Source organism: Podarcis cretensis (assembly GCF_951804945.1).
Source record: "Podarcis cretensis genome assembly, chromosome: 3".
NCBI classification, from domain to species: domain Eukaryota; kingdom Metazoa; phylum Chordata; class Lepidosauria; order Squamata; family Lacertidae; genus Podarcis; species Podarcis cretensis.
In genome coordinates, this window is record NC_137172.1 from 38,567,038 (window position 1) to 38,590,188 (window position 23,151).

Consider the following 23,151-nt stretch of genomic DNA (forward strand, 5'->3'; position numbering starts at 1 on the left):
TCCTTCAGGCGACATTGGACTCATCAACCTGGCCAGTGTTCAGAGATGAGGGAAGCTGTAATCCACCAACATCTGGAGGGCCCCACATTGGCTACACCTGCAGTAGCAGTGCTAGCCTATGTATATAGGGTTCTGCTGAAAGACAGTCTTAAAAATCTGATATAGGATTTCAACATCTCTTCAAGCTCCTGTAGAAACTGCCCACAACTGTCCCCCTTCCATTTTTGAGGACTCTTTTTCACATGCATGTCTATTGTCTAATGACATCAGGGGTTGCTGCTCACCTGGTGCCCTTCAGACATTGCTGGAGTACACCTCCTACCAGCCCCAGCCAACATCTGCAGGGCATCCCGTTGGCAAAGGCTGCCTTGCAGAATGTTGGGGAAACCAGAACCCTGAACAGACATACTCCTGTTGGCAGGGTGCGAGGATACGCAAAATATTCTGTTGTCTTGTATAATTAATGAAGGCCATGATGCGACAGATTCTCTGTCTGAATGAATGTCACTGATAAAAAATAGTATTCTGAAATCTGGCACACATTTTCAGGAGCCACAGCTGAGTCAGAGGCAGCTAAAGCACCATGTGTGGCTCTTTTGTCATCTTCCATAGGTTGCTTTTCTGTGCAGGAGATATGTGAGGAGTGCCTCCTCCTTCCACTTCTGTGTAAACTGATCTCCCCCCCCCCACACACACACACCACACCCTCCCTGCCCCCCACATCCAGCATTATCGTTGTGCTTCTTACACAGGTCACAGAATAAACTTTCTCTCAGCTTGCCTGATGCTTGCCATATGTTGACTCCTTCCGAGATATATTTTCTCTCTCTTGATTTCTTTGATATATTCAGCATCACTATCCCCATATGGTATTTTGTAGCTGCTGCTTTTGTGTATTCCGGTGGGGTTTGTCTTTTGCCTTTCAAAGGTTTGTCGTGGAGACAATCCTTCGCAGAACAGTGTTGTGAGCCTGGTTCGTCTAATTATACTCGCTCATTAGAGATGCATCAGAGGTTTTGTGTTAAATTGCTGAGGGTTTTAAAAGCTGAATATCTGAGCAGCAAAAGCTGCATAAACACCAGAGAGAGAACAGAAGGCTTCTTGTATTGAAAGATGATGCACCCTGAGCCGATTTCTTTACTCCTTCATTAATTGCAGATACCTCTGTCCAGCCTTTCTCAGCGCCAGCTTAGAAGTGTTTATCAGGAGAGACTAGGACTGGCTCCCCCATTACGTTGGAGAGATGTTGAAGCCTAGAACTGTGTATGCAATGTGACCAGCCCTTTGACCTCTAAGCAAGGTTGCTGAGGGCAGTGTGCTATGGACAGTGTTGAAGGAAGCTTCAAGTGCTAGCCCTGTTAGCTTCTGTAACAAAATGCCTTGTCCGGCCCCTATAAAGCAGCTGGAAAAAACAAAGCTCAGGCTATTTGGCAAACACCAGTAACAAGACAACTGGGAGCAATTCCCATGTGCTATAAAAATGCATACATGCCCATGAGGTGGTGTGTATCTCCTTAGAACTTTGGTACAAGCGTACTCTGAGTTTCCAATATGGCGACCTGCAAAGACTAACAGAACAGGCTTCAGCACCTGGCATCCGCGGACAGCTGCCAGGGCCCTGGCTTTTTAAAGCAGGGGCCACTGCTAATACCTGTCCTGGGTCCATTTGATCTAGCCTTTCTTTTAATTTCCTACACTACGCCATGAAATTCAGTCCCATAAGATGCAACGATGAGCACCAACCTGGATGGCTTTAAAAGAAGACTGTACAAATTCATGGAGGATCAGACTGTCAAATGGGCACTCACCCACCAGGGCCTCTGAATAGCGGTTTCTGGGAATCACAGGTGTTGCGCTCAGGTCCCGCTTGCAGGCTTGCCATGGGCATCTGGTGGGTATTGTGAGAACAGGATGCTGGTCTAGATATGCCTTTGGTCTGATCCAGCAGGGCTCTTCTTATGTGCTTACAACGCCCCTGTCCTAGTGTCATCCTACATTATCCTGGGAAGTTAAAAAGGGTAAGTAGGCCACCCAGCCACCCAGTGCTGTTATGGCAGCCAGATAAACCTGACAGAGAACCACCTATACAGGGCCCATGCCAAATGCCCATGAAAATAGTCCCATGTTTTATAGGAGTGCAATATTTTCAGAACTAGAGGCAACCCTTTGAAAACAGGGTGCTATTGCTGTTATCAATTGGTGGAATGCTGTTTAATTCAGCTTCCATAAGTGCAAAGAGGGTGCAAAAAGAGAAATGATGCTAGCAAATTCCTCGTTTCTCCTGCATTCCCCTGCACCAGCTGCCACACGACTTTAAAGGGTCCATTTAGAGGTGAATTGGGGTGGAGTGGACTCGGGAGATTCCAGAGGGAAATAGGATTAGCAAAAATTGCCACATCTTCCTCCCCTCCCTTCCACTAACAGTTTCTGATGGACCAAAGAATTTTCCATCAGTGGAAAGGCACAACTGGATACAATTTGGGGTTGCTATTTATTATGACTGTAGCTGCTTTGAAGTACATCAGGGAATGGCAACTTTTTCAGCTACATTCCCTTCTGGATAACCTTCTGAGGGCCACATGCACTGATGGGTATGGCTACAGGTGAAAGTGAATGGTGCAACAAATGGACATTTTGCCTTTGTACAGTTAGCTGGTTTCTGCACATATTCACACACCTCTCTCTATCTCCCCGCCCCCAGACAAGCAATGAGCTTGGGGGTGCAAAGGCACATCTTCTAGTGGGCAACCATGTGGGTGCCACATGCCATTGGTGAGTAGGGCAATTAATGCCTTGTCTTTGTCTATGTCCAGTAGGCTACTGTCCAGCCACATAGACCTCCATGTACATTGCTCCATTAAGGCAAGGAAGAGGCATAATTACTGTTCAGGGAGTCATTTTCAAGCCAGGCAAAATGAAAGGAGGCAGCTGTGGAGCGGGACCAGTGAGGGGTGTGGCCTGGGGAGCATTCCAAAGGCCAGAGAGAGATGCCTGGAGGGTCAGATTTGGCCCCCAGGCCTAAGGATCCCTACCCCTGGTGTACATGGCACTTTAAAGGGCCATAGATTTAGAGAGGGAGGGGAGGATGGGAGAGTGAAGACTCACAAGGGATGACCGTGTGGTTTACTCACAGAAGGTCAAATACAAAGTACTGATTGCTTATTGTAAATCTGTTCTTTTTGGCACCTGTTTCCCAGAGGACAATATGGCTTTTTTCTCTGCTAGGTCCTTTGGAGTGGAGTCAGTCAGGGAGCAAATCAGGCAGGTGCCCTGCTGAGAGAGCCTGACCTTCTGCCATTAATTCTGATAGAGCTGAGAGCGATTGTGTCCACAAACCTGGTTAAAGCTGATGCTGCAGAAGAGAATAACAGTCAATAAAGCTTGCAGCTCACGCTGGCCAACAGCTCTAAGACAAAGGTGCCCAAGGAAATATTCATCATCTAAAGAACTTCAGGATCTGAGTGGCATGCTGAGTTATTGCAACGGCTTGTCCTTGCTAGAGACTTTGTTATAGCTAGTTTAAGATGTGGTGGAAAATGCTTGCTGGCTCACCCTTGTGGCTGAACGGCATATTGCAGGACGCAGTTTGCTTCTAAGCCCAAGCTAATAGGCGACATCAAAGGAGCATCCCTCACTTCTGTTTGTGCAACTGCTTGAGAAAGTTGTATCACGTGGCATCGCTTTGGTGGGCTCATTGATGCTATCAAGAAGAAGGTTACTGTGACACATTCAGCCCATAAGGAATATCATTATCATCAGTAGTGTGACATTTAATAACGCAGTCGATAAAGTATTAGCAATATTGTGTTTTTCATACCTTTTACAATTGATTCTGGGACTTTTTTTTTTTTACAGCATGCAATCAGCCTGAAGATCTTTACAAAAATCGAAAATGATTGCAAGGGAAGAATGTGTTGTGTAATGGATTAATAACAATACGGTAGTATATTTCAGCCAGTTCTGTTCCTCTTTAGCGGGCTACGCTTGTTGCTTAACTGTCTCTTGTGTCCATGCCAGTGGTGTACCTGAATGCATCCCTTTACTTTCCTCCTCCTGTATAAATGCAATGGTGCCATTCAGCAATGTGGGAGAAAGAAAAGCACCCCACTTGGAAGTCCACCCCACCCTGCCATGACCAACTATGAGATAACAGGAAGAGAATGTACTTCCTTCCCCTTCTGAAGACAACTACAGGGTTGTGGGAATGGGGCATCCCTGTCCTACACATTACACATGACAGGCATGTGGCCATTGAATTACATCCTTGTTTCCACACAAAGCAGGCCCAAACCGATGTTTTACTGTGCATGCACCAAGCTGTTGAATGCTTGGGGGCAGGTGGGTAGTGTTTGTGTCATTAATTGTCCTTTTTATGTGTGCAAGAACGACTTTTATATGCAAAGGGAAATGTGTTCATTCCTCGCTAGGATAGAACGATCAGTTTTGAAAACAGGAATTCCCCTTGACTCAAATAAAAAATGGATTGCCAGTTAGAAGCAGCACTGGAGAATGCTATATGCAAATAAATATTTTTTCACAAGAGTCTGAAATTGGCTCATAATTATTTGAAAAAATGCAGACATTACATTGTGGAGATGGCAGTGGGGAAAGACAGCACATCACCTACGTCTACTCTATGATGCACACCACCCCAATCCCCAAGCAGTGTGAGATTTCAGCTGTTTCAGGGTTCGGTTTCCTCAAAATGAGGCACAGGGGAGACTGTGGTGTCTTTATGATAATATGGGTTCTTTACACATGTATGCAACCCGAGTCTATGATGGAGGGGCATCACAGCATCAAAAGGGTCTTGCTTCTCCCATAGCCACAGGTTTGGATCCCAGCAGAAATTATGCCTGGCTTTGACCTCCTGCTTTTCTAACGCTTGCTGCCTTGTTTCCAGCTTCTATCTTACACACACCTCAACCCACAACTCTGGCCTTTGTCTTTCTAACTATCAGTGAGTTGAGGGAGGTGGACCCACCCATTTGCTGTCAGCACAGAACCATTTCCTTTGTTACCTTAATAAGGTAAAAGGTAAAGGACCCTTGGACAGTAAGGCGACTATGGGGTTGCGGTGCTCATCTCTCTTTCAGGCCGAGGGATCCGGCATTTGTCCACAAACAGATTTCTGGGCCATGTGGCCAGTATGACCAAACCGCTTCTGGTGCAATGGAACACTGTGACAGAAACCAGAGCACATGGAAATGCCGTTTACCTTCCCCGCCACAGTGGTACCTATTTATCTACTCGTGCTGGTATACTCTCAAACTGCTAGGTTGGCAGAAGCTGGGACAGAGCAACGAGAGCTTACCCCATCATGCAGATTCAAACCACTGACCTTCTGATCGGCAAGCTCAATTGGCTCAGTGGTTTAAACCAAAGCGCCACCTGCCCCCCCTGGCTCATACTTAGATGGCCATTACAACACCAGAAAGCCAGCCTGGCTATTTCAGGAATCAAATCCATGCTGGATCCAGGAATTAGTAGGGGGCTTATGCATACAGCCTATTCCACCCCCACCAAAAAAAAACCTCATAACTTGTTCCCTATTTTCTCTGAGTAGTTCATGCTCAATGATGCCTTGTTCCTTGATGGGCACTAACCGCTATTCCACTCCCACAGCTGTCCAAGTCAAAAAAGTGACCCCAGATTTAGGGATAGCTCTGCTAGTCCTGGGGGGGACGCAGGTGGCGCTGTGGGTTAAAGCCTCAGCGCCTAGGACTTGCCGATCGAAAGGTCGGCGGTTCGAATCCCTGCGGCGGGGTGCGCTCCCGCTGCTTGGTCCCAGCGCCTGCCAACCTAGCAGTTCGAAAGCACCTCCGGGTGCAAGTAGATAAATAGGGACCGCTTACCAGGGGAAGGTAAACGGCGTTTCCGTGTGCGGCTCTGGCTCGCCAGAGCAGCGATGTCACGCTGGCCATGTGACCCGGAAGTGTCTCCGGACAGCGCTGGCCCCTGGCCTCTTAAGTGAGATGGGCGCACAACCCCAGAGTCTGTCAAGACTGGCCCGTACGGGCAGGGGTACCTTTACCTTTACCTTTACCTGCTAGTCCTGCTGCCAGCCTCCTGAGGTCTAGTTCAAACTATCTAATTGCTACACCACCACCCTTAAAGAAAAAGTCACTTATACAGGATGCAGGTCCTGCTCTTGGGGCAAATGTCATTTTTTCTAACAGGCATTTCTGTCCAAATTAATCTTTCAAGTAACTTATTTTTAAAAATGTAAGCCGATTCAACATGCACCAATACAGCAGCGACCATCTTAAGAATGAATAATATAATATCCTTAGTTGAAATTCTGAGCTGAAGACCTTTTTCAGGGACGAGGGAACTCATCTCAAAAAACGCATCCACTACAAACTCCATAAATTTCTATTTGGAGCCTAATATTTTTGAACTACAGCAGCTTCACCAATATTTTACATCATCTTGTTTGCCTGAGCAGGAAAAGTGAGGATCTATGGTCAGTCACCCCAGATTTGACCAACAAAAGATTATCATTGTGTCCTTCCCATTCAGTCAATTTAATTCAGCTGACAGAAGACAAAGAGGATAGATTAGGACCTGTCTTTTACATGAAATCATATCTGGCAAACTGATGTGCCTGGATTTAGATCCACCAATAGACACTGCAATGCCTAATAACAAACAGATGCACTGTGGGAGATTGTCTCGAAGAATCAGCGCACTAAAGAGAAGAAACCAGCATAAAGGGAAGGTTTTAAAACAGTTTTCTCTGGCAGGAACAAACAAGTTTTGCTGCTCTGCTCCGTGGTTCTCAATTACCAAGGAGTGAAAATAATGAGCTGTTACTCTGAAATTTATTGAAACAGCTACTTGAAGCAGGGGTTAGGTATGTGATATGACAGTTTTCCCTCTGTCCATGACTGACCTTTTGTTCAAAAGAAATCCAAAGCTGTGTTACTGAACATTTTATCAAATGCAACAGAAAAAGAATTACATGCCCATTTTCAACACTCCCTATATATCCACTGCAAGGAATGTTTTTCCAAGAGTATCGTCATTGTTTTTTAATTGTCCCCAGAGTCCCATAGAATTAGAAGCACAGAGTAGCAAAATGAAATTTCTCATTGTCCAACTATCCTTTCGAAAAGCTGGCATAATGTGGCAGTAAAGAGCAAAAGGGGTGCAACAGAAAGGCCCTGGTTCAATCTCACCTTATCCATGAACTCCTTGAGTAGTCGACTTTGTGTAATCCATAATAACAATGTATTTGATTTCTGGGAACAAGAAAACTTGTCTATTTTACTCCAGTGGTGGCTGATGGCCACTGCAGCCGACAGTGTGAAGGCAGAAAGACCAACAGAATATGGAGCCAACTCATTCTGTCCCCATCCTCCTGCTGAGTCCCTCAAGGGCAGCACTATGGCTAAGGAGGAGGAAGTGGACACTCAATGCCACCGCCACTCCAGACCAGATGTAAGTAAAAAAGCAAGCAGGTGGGGGCTGGCTGAAGGCAGAATGAGACTGGCGGGACAGGGGTCCCATTCACACCAATGAACTAGTATCGACTGGAAGTACTTCACTAGTGGAGACATAAGAGGTACCTCAAAAAGCCAAGGGAGATGCAAAGGAATAGGAAGGTCAGGCAGTTTGTATGACAGATGCATGGAGCATCAGGTTTCCCTCCACACTATTTACATGGGTATTTACTATTTACTACTATACAGCCATAGCAGTGTACCAGACTCCCTTCCCTTTCCCATTGCCTCTACCAGAACAACAAAGACAAGCACAGGGGGGAAGTGATGGTTTTCACTTCTAAACATAAATCTAAACAGGTTGGGACCAAATTATATGGAGGGCTACTAATGCCTGTATGGGCCTGTCAATGCATTAAGATCTGCCTCAGGTGCCCTGTGTGCAAGTCCTCCTGTAAGGTTGGGAGGCACAGAAGACAGGGGCTTTACTGCTGTGGCCCCCAGATTGCAGAAATCCTCTATCAAAGATATGCCAATTTTTAAAACACATTTATTTGGCCTGCTTGTTCTTAATTGTAAGACAATTATTTCAGAAAGCTATTCTAGAATGGATGGTATTTCTATTTTGCTGGAACTTATTTTGCTCTTTTATTTTCATTATTTTAACTGGTCTTCTCTGCAGTTATCCCGTTTATAGAATGCTCTCCCCAGGGAGGCTCACATGGCACCAGTTTTGTCACTGCATTAACACCAGGCAAAATTCATTGTTGTTTTCCTGGGGATCTGAGGAGCACCAATGATGTGATTATACTCTTAAATCTGTTTTATTAAGGTTTCCATTCTTTTATTGGTGTATTTTTTATTTTGGCTGTAAATTGCTTTGGGCTTTTCTTAGTGGGAAGCAATGTACAAATCAATAAACCTAGGCCTATGTCAAAACACTGCTATATAAGTTTGTTGTTTTTTGTTGTTTTTTAATGAGAGAGAAGCCACCCTGGATGAGTTGTACCCAAAAGAACAGCTTATAAATAATTTTATAAATGGAAGGAAGTTGGGGGAAAAACAGGGGAGGAGTGTGATGGTTGTCTATGGGAAGTGGGGTTGAGGGAGCCAGTTGTGCCCCCCATGAAAATACTGAATTTTACAGATCCATAAAAGGTGTGGAATTGAATGTGAAAGAACTGAGTGATTTTCTCAATGCAGAGGAAACAGTTCAATCTTTTAGAGCACAATTTGAAGTCTGTCTTGCCCATCATTTGTGAACGCTGTGAAGAAACTGAGCAAGGAAATAAGAAAAGTTGCACAATTCCCTGGCATTTTTTTTTTTTTGCAGTGTACATGTGCCAAAATAGGTACTTGCATCTGCCTCAGAGATTATGAGGTACAAATAGTATACTAACAGGTAAAGCAGCCCTAACTTTGCACACGGTTTCTCATCTACTGGAGATCAATACAGGTGAAACTCGGAAAATTAGAATATCATGGAAAAGTGTTGGTGTTGGTCCACTGTGCTTCATTAAGTCCAGGGTCAACGCAGCCATCTACCAGGGGATTTTGGAGCACTTCATGCTTCCTTCCGCAAATGAGCTTTATGGGGATGCTGACTTCATTTTCCAGCAGGACTTTGGCACCTGCCTACACTGCCAAAAGTACCAAAACCTGGTTCAGTGCCCATGGGATTACTGTGCTTGGTTGGCCAGCAAACTCGCTTGACCTGAACCCCATAGAGAATCTATGGGGCATTGCCAAGAGAAAGATGAGAGACATGAGACTGAGCAATGCAGAAGAGCTGAAGGCTGCTATTGAATCTTCCTGGTCTTCCATAACACCTCAGCAATGCCACAGGCTGATAGCATCCATGCCACACCGCACTGAGGCAGTGATTGATGCAAAAGGGGCCCAAACCAAGTACTGAGTACATATGCATGCTTCTACTTCTCAGAGGTCCAATATTGCTCTATTTGCAATCCTTGTTTTGCTGATTTCATTTAATATTCTAATTTTCTGAGATTGTTAATTTGGGGTTTTCATCAGCTGATCATCACAATTGTAACAAATAAAGTCTTGACATATCTTGCTTTGCATGTCATGAGTCTATTTCATATATTAGTTTCACCTTTTAAGTTGAATTACTGAAATAAATGAACTTTTCCAAGATATTCTAATTTTCCGAGTTTCACCTGTATGCTTGAAGACCACTGCAGAGGCCTTTCTCGTATTCAGCCTCCCCTGGTTTCCCAAATGGTGGCCAAAATGCTCTGGACTCATTGAAACAAACATCTCTTCTAGTCCAAACCACAAATGGCACCAACCGTAAATCAGAGAGTTTGGCAGCAAAGTTGCAGAGCGCTGTATGTACCGTAAATCCTGGAGTTCCACACAAAAGTTACACCATAACCTCTGCTATATTACACACTAAATCAGACATGTCTCCAAAGAAGTTGCAACATCAGCCACTTGCCTGTAGTCTTGATATTTATGGGGAGTATCCGCCGGCAGCAGATATGATCAACGTGCTGCTGCTTCCGTGAAAGACAAGATAGCACGGAAGGCGCCGGCAGCGTCTAACTTTTCCTAGCACAGTTTGGGCAGCCACTTGCAGCTGCTGCTGCTTGACTCCAGGTCAAAGTGGCTTGAGAAGAGCTAGCATGAAAAATCCCTGGGAAGCTTTGGAGTTCATTGTAACCGCGGGATCATTTCATTACTTTCTTGCTTAATCTTCAAGAAAACCTCTTATCTGTTTTCCTATCAAAGCCCTTGAATACATACCATGCTGGAGATGAATGGCTTAAATACCAAGCCAGATTAGAGAGCTAAGATGAAGGTAGAACTGCAAAAGCTGAGACCAGATCAATATCCATTTCAGCAGTGCAGGAAAAAAAGAAAGGAAAGGGGGGATATCTAAAACTAAACATGCTGTGAAAAAAGGAAGTGGTAGCTTCCTACAAAGAGACCATGCTTGACAGCTAGACTTAGGGTAAGGCCTGGGGATGATCTTATGAGTACTCAGAGCTGGGACTCACCTTCTGAAATCCATATGATGCCTAAAGCAGTCACGGTAGTGACCCCCCTTGGTTTTGGCTATTATGGAAAAAGAGTAAGAGGGCAGGAAGCATAATCCACAGGGAACAATGATGCATAAGCCCCCATGCTTACAATGACGTGAACTACGCAGTCTCTAGTGGATGCAACAACTGCAGACCATTTTTTCAGTGTTATAGAGTTCCCTTATACAGAGTCAAACTACTGGCCATCTTGCCCAGTACTGTCATGTCTACAGGTCTCCAATGTCTTGGGCCCTGCTCAGATAGGAGACATTTCCCAGCCCTGATCTTCTTGAACCATATATTCTAGGGATGTATGCTTACTATGGGTCTAATTACAGGTGGAGATGAATCAGCGTACAGGGGGGAGGTTCAAAAAGTATCAGCGTGGTGCTTGAGAACATGCGCAGAATGGAAGGCAAGAGGGAGGAGGGTGCCAAATAAATAATTAGGGCGCCAAAGTTTGTCCTTGCTCAGAGTGCCATATTACCAAAGTTCACCCCTAGTTACCTGCAACAACCAGTGATCCCATACCAGTATACACTGTCTTGACATTCTGGCCAATTGAATGGGACTAGGATATGTGTCACATGCATGTCCATAAACACTGCATACATCAAAGGCACTTTCCAAAAGCATCATGTTGTTGCTTGCTTGCGGAGGCTCTGTCCTTGTTCATGGACAGCCCTTTTAAGAACTTAAGGAGACCCTGCTAGATCACACCAATGGTCCATCTGGTCCAGAATCTTATTCCCACAGTGGTTAATGTTTGTATTCTACTTTTCCTAAAGTGGGAGAAAACCAGGCAAGTGCTCAGTTCCAGTACATGTAAAGTGGGACATTGATGGTTAAAGCAATATAATCTACCAGAGCCTGCTCATATCTTTTTCAGACACCCACACTTCTAATCTGCAGGGATTCACTGGAACATGGATTTAGAATTTAGGTATATCATACCTTGGTCTCCCTCCACCTACTCAGCCTGGTTTCATAGCTAAGTTTATTTCACAATTCAAACACTACCAGAAAAACTAGTATCAGTGCTCCACTACAGCTGATTTCTATTTAAAACAACACTAGTACACACCCACATCCAAAAATCCTAGGAATTAACCCCTCGCAGAGCTACCTGTCCCAGCAGCCTTAACCAACTATGGCTCTCAGGATTATGAGGGCTAGGGTGGGTGCTTTAAATGCATGGTATGTTCAGGGCAAGTAATTTTTTGCAGATCTTTTCATTTCATGGGCTCCCCAAGTACTTTCCACTTTAAACTGGGCAATTCTTATCTGTGTAAGCCCCCAAACTACTTTCACCTCGTTTTTAGCTCCTGTGTTGCTAGCACATTAATTTCCAATAGTGCTATTAATAGTCCTACTTGGTTGCTGCCTGCAGCCGAAGACTGACGGTCTTCCGTGATCTGGATGGAGCCCTGCTTAACACATTGCAGAAGGGCACACATCACGCTCAGCAGCAGGACTTCAGCACTTAATAATAAAAGCAGTCAGCAGCACCATTTTATCAGTTAATAATAAAAGCACTGATGAGCAAGCGTCTGTTGATTTGGCCTGGTAGTCAAGAGGGCAGTCTGAATGCTGTGAACAAAAGTGAATGAGTTGGAAGGAAAATGAATGACTTTGGAAGATGAAAGAAGTTACTTACCGTAAATAATTTTGGGAGAAGACATTTAAATCTTGACCTGGGAAGTTAATGGAATGAATTTGGGGTGATCTGTTTTGGAGGAGAATAGGTAGAATTAATTGATGAGCTTGAAAATTAATAGAATCAACATTTCTGCAGGGAACGATAGTGTTTGTTTGTGTGTTCACATTTAATTATTACCATATTTTTCACCCTATAAGATGCACCAGGACATATGACACACCTAGTTTTTGGAAGAGGAAAACAAGAAAAAAATTATTCTGAATCCCAGAAGCCAGGACAGCAAGCGGGATCGCTGCGCAGCGATCCCGTGGGCTGTCCTGGCTTATGGGATAGCCGTGTGCAGCCTCTCCTGGGCAAGGAGAGCCATCATCCCCTGCCCGGAAGAGGCTGCGTGCGGCTAAGGCAGAAGGCTCCCCCAAGAGCCGCACTCCCTTTAAAGAGCGCACAGAGTGTGTGTGAGGCTCTTGGGGGCTTTTCCCTGAGGAGAAAGAAGGGCAGGCCTTCTCCGTCCTTGAGGGAAAGCCCCCAAGAGCCACACACACGCTCCATGTGGCTCTTTAAAGGGAACGCTGAGCAGAGCCTTCCGCCTGCATTCTCTCCATAAGGCGCACACACATTTCCCCTTACTTTTTAGGAGGGGGAAAGTGCGTCTTATAGAGCAAAAGATACGGTACTTATTTTAGAGCAAGGGTAACCAGTGTTGCACCTGCAAAGGCCTTGACTGGCACCTCCAGGTAGGGCTCCCACATTCTGAGCTTTATTTAAAAAAATAAAAATAAGGATGAAAGTCAGCTAAGTTTTATTCTGAGTAGGCCCATTTAAATGAGTCACAGTCATTAATTTCAATGGGCCTACTCTGTGTAAAACTTAGCTGAAGACCACCCTAAGTCTGCAGCCCTCCTAGAAAGAAAGTTATGCAGCAAAATGTGCAGGCACCCTTCTAAGCAATTTATATGAAATGAGTCAGCTTGACTGCTCCTGCCTGAAAGTGTTTATAGTCAATGAGTGAAGTCAGAGCAGTGATTGATAAGTTAGTTCTTTGGATACAAGGCAATAGGAATCCCTAGGTCTTAAAGACCTGCTGTTTTCCTCTCTCCTTTAATGCACTTTTCCAGTTTCTGATTTATTTTCTAGCCCTTGGACTTCCCATACTTTGCCCTTCCTTTTTCCCTAGCAACCAGGTTACATCTTTCCCGTGGTGGATTAGTCTGAGATCAAGCAGTCCCTAAAAATTATTTTCTGCAAATACTACTACACACTAACAGTGGGTGGATGTTAAAAAACCCCAAAAACCCTCTATCACAAAAGGCAAACATGAAAAGTTTCCAAAGAGGCTTAAGCCTGTCTCCTGCTGTGCAGGAGCTGAAGTCTAGGCACTCATTAAGAGTTCACTGTAAAGTTAAATTACAGTACAATTGTATACATGCCCACTCAGGAATAAATTACTTTGTGTTTAATAGGAGCTACAGCCTATGTTTTGGTTTAAGTTTGGCACTGGGGAAAACAGAGTTCTAGTGCTGTTAACACTAGAAGAAATCCAACAGTTTAAACATGTTCTAGTATGGCAATACAATTACGGGGAAAGCTTCACCATGACCGTACTCTCTAATTTTGTGCTATGCCATGCCCTCTGCCCCACAACAGACATTGGGCTGGGCCCACAGCACTCTCAAAATTCAAAATAAGCCCACTTGTCCAAAGAGGTTGGTGACCCCCTGTAAATACAGAACACCATATGCGCTAAGTTCAATTATTAAAACGCTATGATTGTCCACCCTAAATACCGTATTTTTCGCACCATAGGACGCACAGGACAATAGGACGCACCTTGTTTTAAAGGGGGGAGAACAAGAAAAAAAATTCTCCCCCTCTCTGCCCAGCGCCCCTTCAGCGAAGCGGCAGGAGGCGCTGCGCAGAGAGGGGGAGAATTTTCCCCCTCTTGTTTTCCCGCTCTAAAACAAGGTGCCGTTCAGGCGGCTACCTTGGAAGCCTGGAGAGCGAGAGGGGTCGGTGTGCACTGACCCCTCTCACTCTCCAGGCTTCAGGTTCCTTTTGACCTGCTCTTTGGGGCTGGCGGGGGAAGCCCACCACCAGCCCCAAAGAGCAAGTCAGGGAGCAGCGGAAAGGCACAGCGGAGAGGCTGCTGCCATAGTCACGCGTCACCTCTCCAGCTGGGAGAGGGTCGTGGGGCTATGGCTTCTTTAGCCCCTCACGCGCTCTCCCAGCTGGAGCGGTGGCGTCCGGCTAAAGAGGCTCATGCCATAGCCGCGTGTCACCTCTCCAGCCAGGAGAGGGTCGCGGGGCTATGGCGTCTTCGCTCCATAGGACGCACACACATTTCCCCTTCATTTTTGAAGGGGGAAAAGTGCGTCCTATAGAGCGAAAAATATGGTAATTTAAATTAGGATGCTAATAGATTCATTACCTTGTTTCTTCCCTAACAGTTACTGTATGTTAAAAGCAGGAATGATTATTGTATTCTATAGACTATTGTATGACTATAGATATTCTGTTAGCCACCTTGAAATATGTGAACTGGGGATCAGGATATAAGTGGATACATCAAAATAAATGCATTCAAGAGATGAAGCTTTCTTCCAACAAGTATTTTCCCCATCATGTTATTTACATCTATTGAATTTGTGCCTGTTATAATAGTGGTTACAAACACAGAGGCCGTCCACCACCACCCTGGTAAGGAAGAAAGTTGGCACCTTCACATCTTATTTAATTTATTTGCTCATTTTGCCTTAAGTTTATGTCCCACCTTCCTTCCATCCTGGAACCCCAGGTTCTGTACTTGTAGTTTCTAGGGGTGCTCACCTATCCAGGCACTGACCAGACCTAGCCCTACTTAGCTTTAGCAAGGTAGTGGTGAGGCATCTAATCATAAGCCTGCATTTTTATCAAGCTTTTATTTTGATCAGGGCCTGTATCTTAAAATGAGCTTAAAGATTTTCAAATGTTCATGCCAGGCAGAAGAGCAGCTGCCTAAGAACCTTGGCAAAATGTTTTTCCTCCTAGACAAGGGGGCCCCCTGATTTATAGCAGAAAACAATTCTCAAAGTCGTAAAAAGGGAATTACAGGCTGACAGCCAAGGTTACACTGACCCTACATATTACAGAAGATAAAAAAAGAGATAAACATAATTAAGAGTGGGTAAATAGTAAAATAAAACCATGTGCCTCCCATTAAACTTGAGCCATATTTTCCTAAGGTTCAAAGGTCAAGAGCAATGGAAAAGCATCTAGCTGGCAGAAAGGAAGAGAGTATTTTGGGAAGTCTTTTTCTAAAGTTGTTTCTTTCTTAAACTGAGATCCTTTTAAGATTTCTTTTCCTTTTAAAAGGTTATTTATGTTATGTATAAAATATATTGGCTTAAATGTAATTATGCAAAGGAATTAGAAGCTAAGAAATGTTAAATCCTTATGCTAGATTCTTATTTCATATAGTTGGAAGAGATCACAGGGGCCATCAGCCACCAACCCAGCCCCCCCTGCCAAGCAGGAAACATCATTAGAGCACACATATGGTTGTCAGGCCTTTGTTTAAAAGACCTTCAAGAGAAGGAGATCTTTCAATGATGATCCTTGACATCTGTTTAAGATAAAAAATTAAGATTAACCATCTGTTTTGGAGGGCAATAGGGCGAGGTGAGCTGGTAATTAAGGTTCCTTGTTGAGACACATGTAAGATATATTACTACTTATTTTTCATTTATAGATAGAAGAATATATAGCTTTTTGTTTCCCATAAAAGGACAGAAGGAAATGGGTGTATCTTTTGTGATTGGTTCTAGCAAACAGCCAATAGGAATTTCAACCAGGCTGATTGGACAGAGGCAGCCACAGGAGGAGCAAGGGGGCTGGATTAAGGAAATATAAGTGCTGGCCAGAATGGCAAGAGGCCAGGCCAGAGCTTGGTAACCATATACCACTGTGCCTCATATTTATTTGTCTGACAAATAAATTATTATTTTAATTTCTCTATTGCTGCGTTGAATATTTCATTCCAGCTAAGCGTTAACCACAAGCAGGGTGCTACAGTGGCTTAATGAGCCCTGAGATGAAGAAGTATGCAGGAACAAACACTGGGCACAGGGAATGGAAGGGACAGTAAGACCTCAAAGCAGGCACTTCCAGATATGTTTTTAAAGCCAGTGAAGCTACTCTGGCCTTCATAGGCTTGGAGACGGCCCTGAGCAAATGACAAACATTAATTTGCCACCTGTGCAAAAAAACCACGTTGGCTGTTGAAGCTGAGTGACGAAAAGGTGAAACGTTTCACCCAAAACTATGTTTCTTGACTGTGGGAATCACTAAACAATCTCTTATTTCAGAGCACATTAAAAAAAAAAACCTCCCACACAACCTGATACAAATTCAATTTTTAAGGAAAGCCGCCTGTGTACACAACACCTGGCTGGCCCTGCATACAGAGCAGCTGCTGCATAGTAACAACTGTGCTTACTTAACTGGGCCGCTGAAGGGTTTTTCTTCATTCATACCTAGAGGCAAAGGGATTATGAGGGCTGCCTTTCAAATACTTATCTACGGCTCAGTTCCTATTCCTTCCTAATGTCTCTTATAATAGGATTTGGAGTTGCTGTAATGGGGCTTTGCTAAGGAAACAATGAAGACATTTAAGGTGAGGTGGGAAGCTGAATGTCCTGCTCAGCTGGAGGTTACTCTCTCCCCTCCCCCACAACAGCCTGAGCATGTCACGCTTTGCAGGAAGGAACTGAACATCAGCTGCAGCACTGGAGGAGGATATCAGCGACAGAGAGGTTCGGCTAAGCAGCATCCCAGGGCAAATGCAGATGCTGTCATTTGCCACGGTGAGTAAATGTAGATCCTCTCCAAGCCAGTTGGCTGTAATATCCTGCCAAAGGGCAGAAAGAGAATTAGGTTCACATATCTCTACCTCATCGGAAACCAGGGGGGAGCAAAGATGAAGGAAATTACTCCTTGGAAACTGGCAGCTTCCCCAGTGGTTACAAAAAGAGCTTTCAAAGTATTTCTTATACGGTATAAGAAATTTAACCTGGAATCGGATTTGAGCACATCTTATTGTTGCATGCCACCCCAATCTCAGAGAAGTGTGAGATTCCAGGGGCTCCAGGCATTTACCTAGGGCTCATGTTTCCTTTTTGAAATGAGGCACAGTAGAGACTGTGGTGCCTTTATGGCATATGGTTTATTTACCCATATACAGTGCTTTTTTTCTAAAAAAAATATGTTTAGGAGTACTCTCATTTTGACTCAAGAAAATAAACATTTTATAGTTCAAATTGGGAAAAATAAATACAGTAAGTGGACAAAAGTACAAAGATGTTTAGGGGTATGTGTACCCCTGCGCCCCCCCCCCGAAAAAAGCACACTCCATATAAACAACCTGATCTCACATCATCAACACCTCAAAAGTGTATTGATTCTCCCACAGTTGTAGCCTTGGATTCAAACAGAACTCAACCATTGCTCCCAAACATCCCTCTTCAGCTTGCTAGTTTACTTCTAGGTCACATCACTGAACTCTTAACTCTCACCTGTGGCTTTTGTCCTTCTCGCTATCTGCAAGTTGAGGAAGGGGCCCCACCCATTTGCCATCTCCCTTTGTTCTCTTCACATATCATCAGCAAGCTAGCCTGGCTGTTCCAAGAATTAGAAGCCTTGAATAAATTTTAACACTTGCTGGATCTAGGGATTGGAGGGGTCTCAACACACAGCCTACTTCCTCCACCTGCAAAACCATAACAATATATTTTCCTAGATTCTGAACCGTTCTGTTGAAAGCAACCCTAACAGTCAATCCTATGTGTGTTCATTTTTATGTCCCATTGTGTTCAGCGGGATTTACTCCCAGGTTAAGTGTGCCTGGCGTGCTCTGGTCCATGGGGTCACGAAGAGTCGGACACGACTAAACAACTAAACAACAACAAGTGTGCGTGGATTTCCAGCTTAAATCATAGGGATGGAGCAAGCTGGAATAAATTAGGAGACCCTATCCCAATATGATGTCCTCCAGATGTTGTGAATGCCAGAGTTGGACAATACATTTTGGTGCATGAGATGAAGGGAACCCAGTCGACACACCCCTCACATTAGTCAACATGGGATACAATTCAGTGATTGAGCTGTGCAAGAGTATGGCAGACTATGGTTTATAGGTCACCTCTTACGCCCCCCTTCATATTGTGTTAACACATGGAGGGAGAAATGGGATCACAGATCCTGGCCCCACCCTCTTTGTATCCAGCCTCCCTTGCAGTGAAGAAGCTGGATCAGAGGTCCACCTGCATATAAAAAAACAACGGATATACAGTGTATGTGTGCAAAGCTGCCTTCACAAAATCCACTGAATTCACAGAGGGTGAGAGGTGGGGCTGATGGAGGTGATCTCATTCCTTCCCCCACCAACATTCATGTATTATTTTTGCTGTATATGTATGGCTTTTTTATTTAAGAAAATGTATTATTTGTGTTGCTATAACCCATCCTAGGACTTTATGGTGAATGCTGCATAATAATTCATAGTGGTGATGACAATGTGAATGAAAGTGGCAATTGGGTTTCAGACTACTCTGCCTCTCTGGGCCAGCTCTACCATTAGGCAGAGTGAGGTAACTACCTCAGGCAGTAGATGCTGGGGGGCTATGGCAGAAGCACCCTGGCTGTTCTGTATTGAAGGACAGAGCTGCATATACCAGACAGCCTGGTCCGTCTCCCCTAGCCCCGCCCCGCCCCACACACTAGCCTGCTGCCTTAGGTGCAATGGAGAGCACTAGCCTAATGTGAGAGATTCAGCTGCCAGTCCAGTGATTCCTCTATGGGGATGCCATCATGTCCTTTACCTCAGGCAGCAAAATGTATTTGGCTGGCCCAGCTGTCTCCCACTTGCTTGTGCTCTGTGCTTGCAACCCATTGCCTGAGGTGGTTGCTTCACGTGGCTTCAGGGTAGGTTGCTGAGGTAGCTGAGCAGCTATGATGACTAAAGCATTAACACACACACACACACACACACACACACACACACACACACACGTAATCAGATATTTAGAGACAAAAAATGCAGTTTACATTTGTCTCTGGCATACATTTCTCTCCTGGGGAGAATGTCTCAGGCTACAAGGACGGTGATGCTCTGAATAGCGCCCCCCCCCACTTCTCTGCCAACATAAAACACCATCAGATAACCTCATGTAAGGAAAGGAAGAGAAGCTATTAAAATTAATAAGCAACCAGCTACTACAAGCAGCTGCTTTGTCATTTTACATATTGCCTGGCAAGGAAGAGCAATATTTCCATTCCAGAAATGGTAATAGACCGTCTTCTTTCTTCAACGCAGGAGGGATAACTGCAAAGCTGCCAGGAGCTCACACCAAGATAGCGGCAGGACAGCAGGAGGGGATTCAACACATCCAGCATCCCTGCTGCCCTGGGCTCCACAATTATCTTTCTTCAGCTATAGGGCCACATTCCATTCTGAGCAACCTTCCAGGGGCCACTTGCCAGTGGTGGGTGGGGCCAGAAACAAAAGTAGGGAGGGGGGATGTGAATTTTACCTTTGTACAGTAGTCTAGTGTCTTCCTACTCACATACCTCTCTCTCCGGTTCCCCAATCCAAGCAAGCAAGAAGCATTGTTAGCGCTTAATGGCACATACCAGCCAGGCAAAACCATTCACGGCAGGTGCAAAGCAAGGCCGGCGAGGAATGAGGCTCAGGAGAGAGTCCCAAAGGCCAAAGAGAGAGTACAGGAGGGCCAAATTTGGCCCCTGGGCCAGAGGTTCTCCACCAGTGCCCTGTACAGTGTTCCTCTGCATTCATCCACCTGCCCACCAGCTATAGGCAGAAACAGGATGGGAAGCACAGCAGACACAACCTAGTTGGTTGCCCTGGTCCATTTTACAGTACAAGTGAGGATCTGGCAACTCCAAAGCTGCACCTCTCTAAAACAAACAGGTAGAGCTAGACATATAGCACCTCTGCTTGCCATACTTTGTTCATATTAGATGCAGAATGCCCATATGGCATATTTTTATCTCCTGGACCTTGAGTTCAGTTCCAGATGGTAGTCACAGCCAAATGGCTAGTGAAATCGAACTAAAATTAAATACAGAAATTAAACAGTACCTAATAATGTATCTCACCCAGGATCTACAGAGCTGAGCTTGCCTATCAGTTAAGATGGCAGTGTGATATGATGCTTCTCTACTCAGAAGCAAACTTATTTCCAGGAAAATGCTATAGGATTTCAGCTTGAGGTCCTCCTCTGAGGATCATCTGCCACCATCAGTTAGACTGGTGAGCACAAGAAAGAGCCAAGCTCTTTCGTGCCTTGTAGCAACTTTGGAAGACCCTCCCTAGAAAGTCTCGCCAGGCAGCTTCACTACTACGGACTATCTGGGATTATTGTATTTCCCCTTTAATGAACAGCTTGGCGTTATGCCCTTATATGACCTACTGTTTATTGAAACTGTTCATTTTATAAAAAAATAATCTAAGTCAGATATGAGTGGGTTGTTTTTTTAAAAAATGATTAAAATCCCCCAAATAAGTAAACAAAAGAGTTGCATTGTGTTGGCTGAAAGCAGGGTTGTCGCCTTGCAGCTGCTTTTGGTTGGAAGGCTACTGTTAATATGCCATTTAATGCCAAGACCCCCTTCATGGATCACTGCCTTGCCATGGCGAAGGGGCTTGAAGAACTCAGAGAAGCTATGAACTATGCCGAGCAGGGCACCCAAGATGAACAGGACATAGTGGAGAGTTTTGACCAAACGTGATCCACCTGGAGGAGGAACCGGCAAGCCACTCCAGTATCCCTGCCAAGAAAACTCCATGGACAAAGACAACAGGCATATAAAAGTTATGACGCTGGAAGATGAGCCCCTCAGGTCGGAAGGCGTCCAACATGCTACTGGGGAAGAGCGGAGGGCAAGTACAAGTAGATCCAGAGCTGATGAAGCGGCTGGGCCAAAGCCGAAAGGACGCTCAGTTGCGGATATGCCTGGAAGCGAAAGGAAAGTCCAATGCTGTAAAGAAAAATATTGCATAGGAACCTGGAATGTAAGAACCATGAACATGGGTAAGTTGGAGGTGGTCAAAAATGAGATGGCAAGAATAAATATTGACATCCTGGGCATCAGTGAACTAAAATGGACGGGAATGGGTGAATTCAGTTCGGATGACCATCATATCTACTACTGTGGGCAAGAAACCCGTAAAAGAAATGGAGTGGCCCTCATAGTCAACAAAAGAATGGCAAAAGCTGTACTGGGATGCAATCTCAAAAATGATAGAATGATCTCGATATGAATCCAAGGCAGACCTTTTAACATCACAGTAATCCAAGTTTATGCACCAACTACTGGTGCTGAAGAAACTGAAATTGACCAATTCTATGAAGACTTACAACACCTTATAGAAGTGACACCAAAGAAGGATGTTCTTCTCATTATAGGGGATTGGAATGCTAAAGTAGGGAGTCAAGAGATAAAAGGAACAACTGGCAAGTTTGGCCTTGGAGATCAAAACGAAGCAGGGCAAAGGCTAATAGAGTTCTGTCAAGAGAACAAGCTGGTCATCACAAACACGCTTTTCCAACAACAAAAGAGACGACTCTACACATGGGCATCACCAGATGGGCAGCATCGAAATCAGATTGATTATATTCTCTGCAGCCAAAGATGGAGAAGCTCTATACAGTCAGCAAAAACAAGACCTGGAGCTGACTGTGGCTCAGATCATCAGCTTCTTATAGCAAAATTCAAGCTTAAACTGAAGAAAGTAGGAAAAACCACTGGGCCGGTAAGATACAATCTAAGTCAAATCCCTTATGAATACACAGTGGAAGTGAGGAACAGTTTTAAGGATTTAGATTTGGTGGACAGAGTGCCTGAAGAACTATGGATGGAGGTTCGTAACATTATACAGGAGGCAGCAACGAAAACCATCCCAATGAAAAGGAAATGCAAGAAAGCAAAGTGGCTGTCCAATGAGGCCTTACAAATAGCGGGGGAGAGAAGGCAAGCAAAATGCAAGGGAGATCGTGAAACATACAGGAAATTGAATGCAGATTTCCAAAGAATAGCAAGGAGAGACAAGAAGACCTTCTTAAACAAGCAATGCAAAGAAATAGAGGAAAGCAATAGAATGGGAAGAACCAGAGATCTGTTCAAGAAAATTGGAGATTTGAAAGGAACACTTCGTACAAAGATTTCCATAATAAAGGACAAAAGTGGAAAGGACCTAACAGAAGCAGAAGACATCAAGAAGAGGTGGCAAGAATACACAGAGGAATTATACCAGAAAGAAACGGATGTCTCATATACCCCAGGTAGTGTGGTTGCTGACCTTGAGCCAGACATCCTGGAGAGTGAAGTCAAATGGGCCTTAGAAAGCACTGCAAATAACAAGGCCAGTGGAAGTGATGGTATTCCAGCTGAACTATTTAAAATTTTAAAAGATGATGCTGTTAAGGTGCTACACTCAATATGCCAGCAAGTTTGGAAAACTCAGCAGTGGCCAGAAGATTGGAGAAGATCAGTCTACATCCCAATCCCAAAGAAGGGCAGTGCCAAAGAATGCTCCAACTATCGCACAATTGCACTAATTTCTCACGCTAGCAAGGTTATGCTTAAAATTCTACAAGGAAGGCTCAAGCAGTATGTGGACCGAGAACTCCCAGAAGTGCAAGCTGGATTTAGAAGAGGCAGAGGAACCAGAGACCAAATTGCAAACATGCGCTGGATTATGGAGAAAGCTAGAGAGTTCCAGAAAGACATCTACTTCTGCTTCATTGACTATGCAAAAGCCTTTGACTGTGTCGACCATGGCAAACTATGGCAAGTTCTTAAAGAAATGGGAGTGCCTGATCACCTCATCTGTCTCCTGAGAAATCTCTATGTGGGACAAGAAGCTACAGTTAGAACTGGATATGGTTCAAAATTGGGAAAGGAGTACGACAAGGCTGCATTTTGTCTCCCTGCTTATTTAACTTAT

General features: G+C 44.6%; 1 long non-coding RNA gene across 1 annotated transcript; it reads right to left on the minus strand.

Moving 5' to 3' along the window:
* Positions 1 to 11,112: 11,112 nt before the first annotated feature.
* LOC307213310 lies at positions 11,113 to 17,771 on the minus strand. The gene is made up of 2 exons (XR_013837477.1): positions 17,699 to 17,771; positions 11,113 to 11,274 (listed from the first exon to the last, which is right to left on the minus strand). It is a non-coding gene; the product is annotated as an uncharacterized lncRNA (long non-coding RNA).
* Positions 17,772 to 23,151: the final 5,380 nt, after the last annotated feature.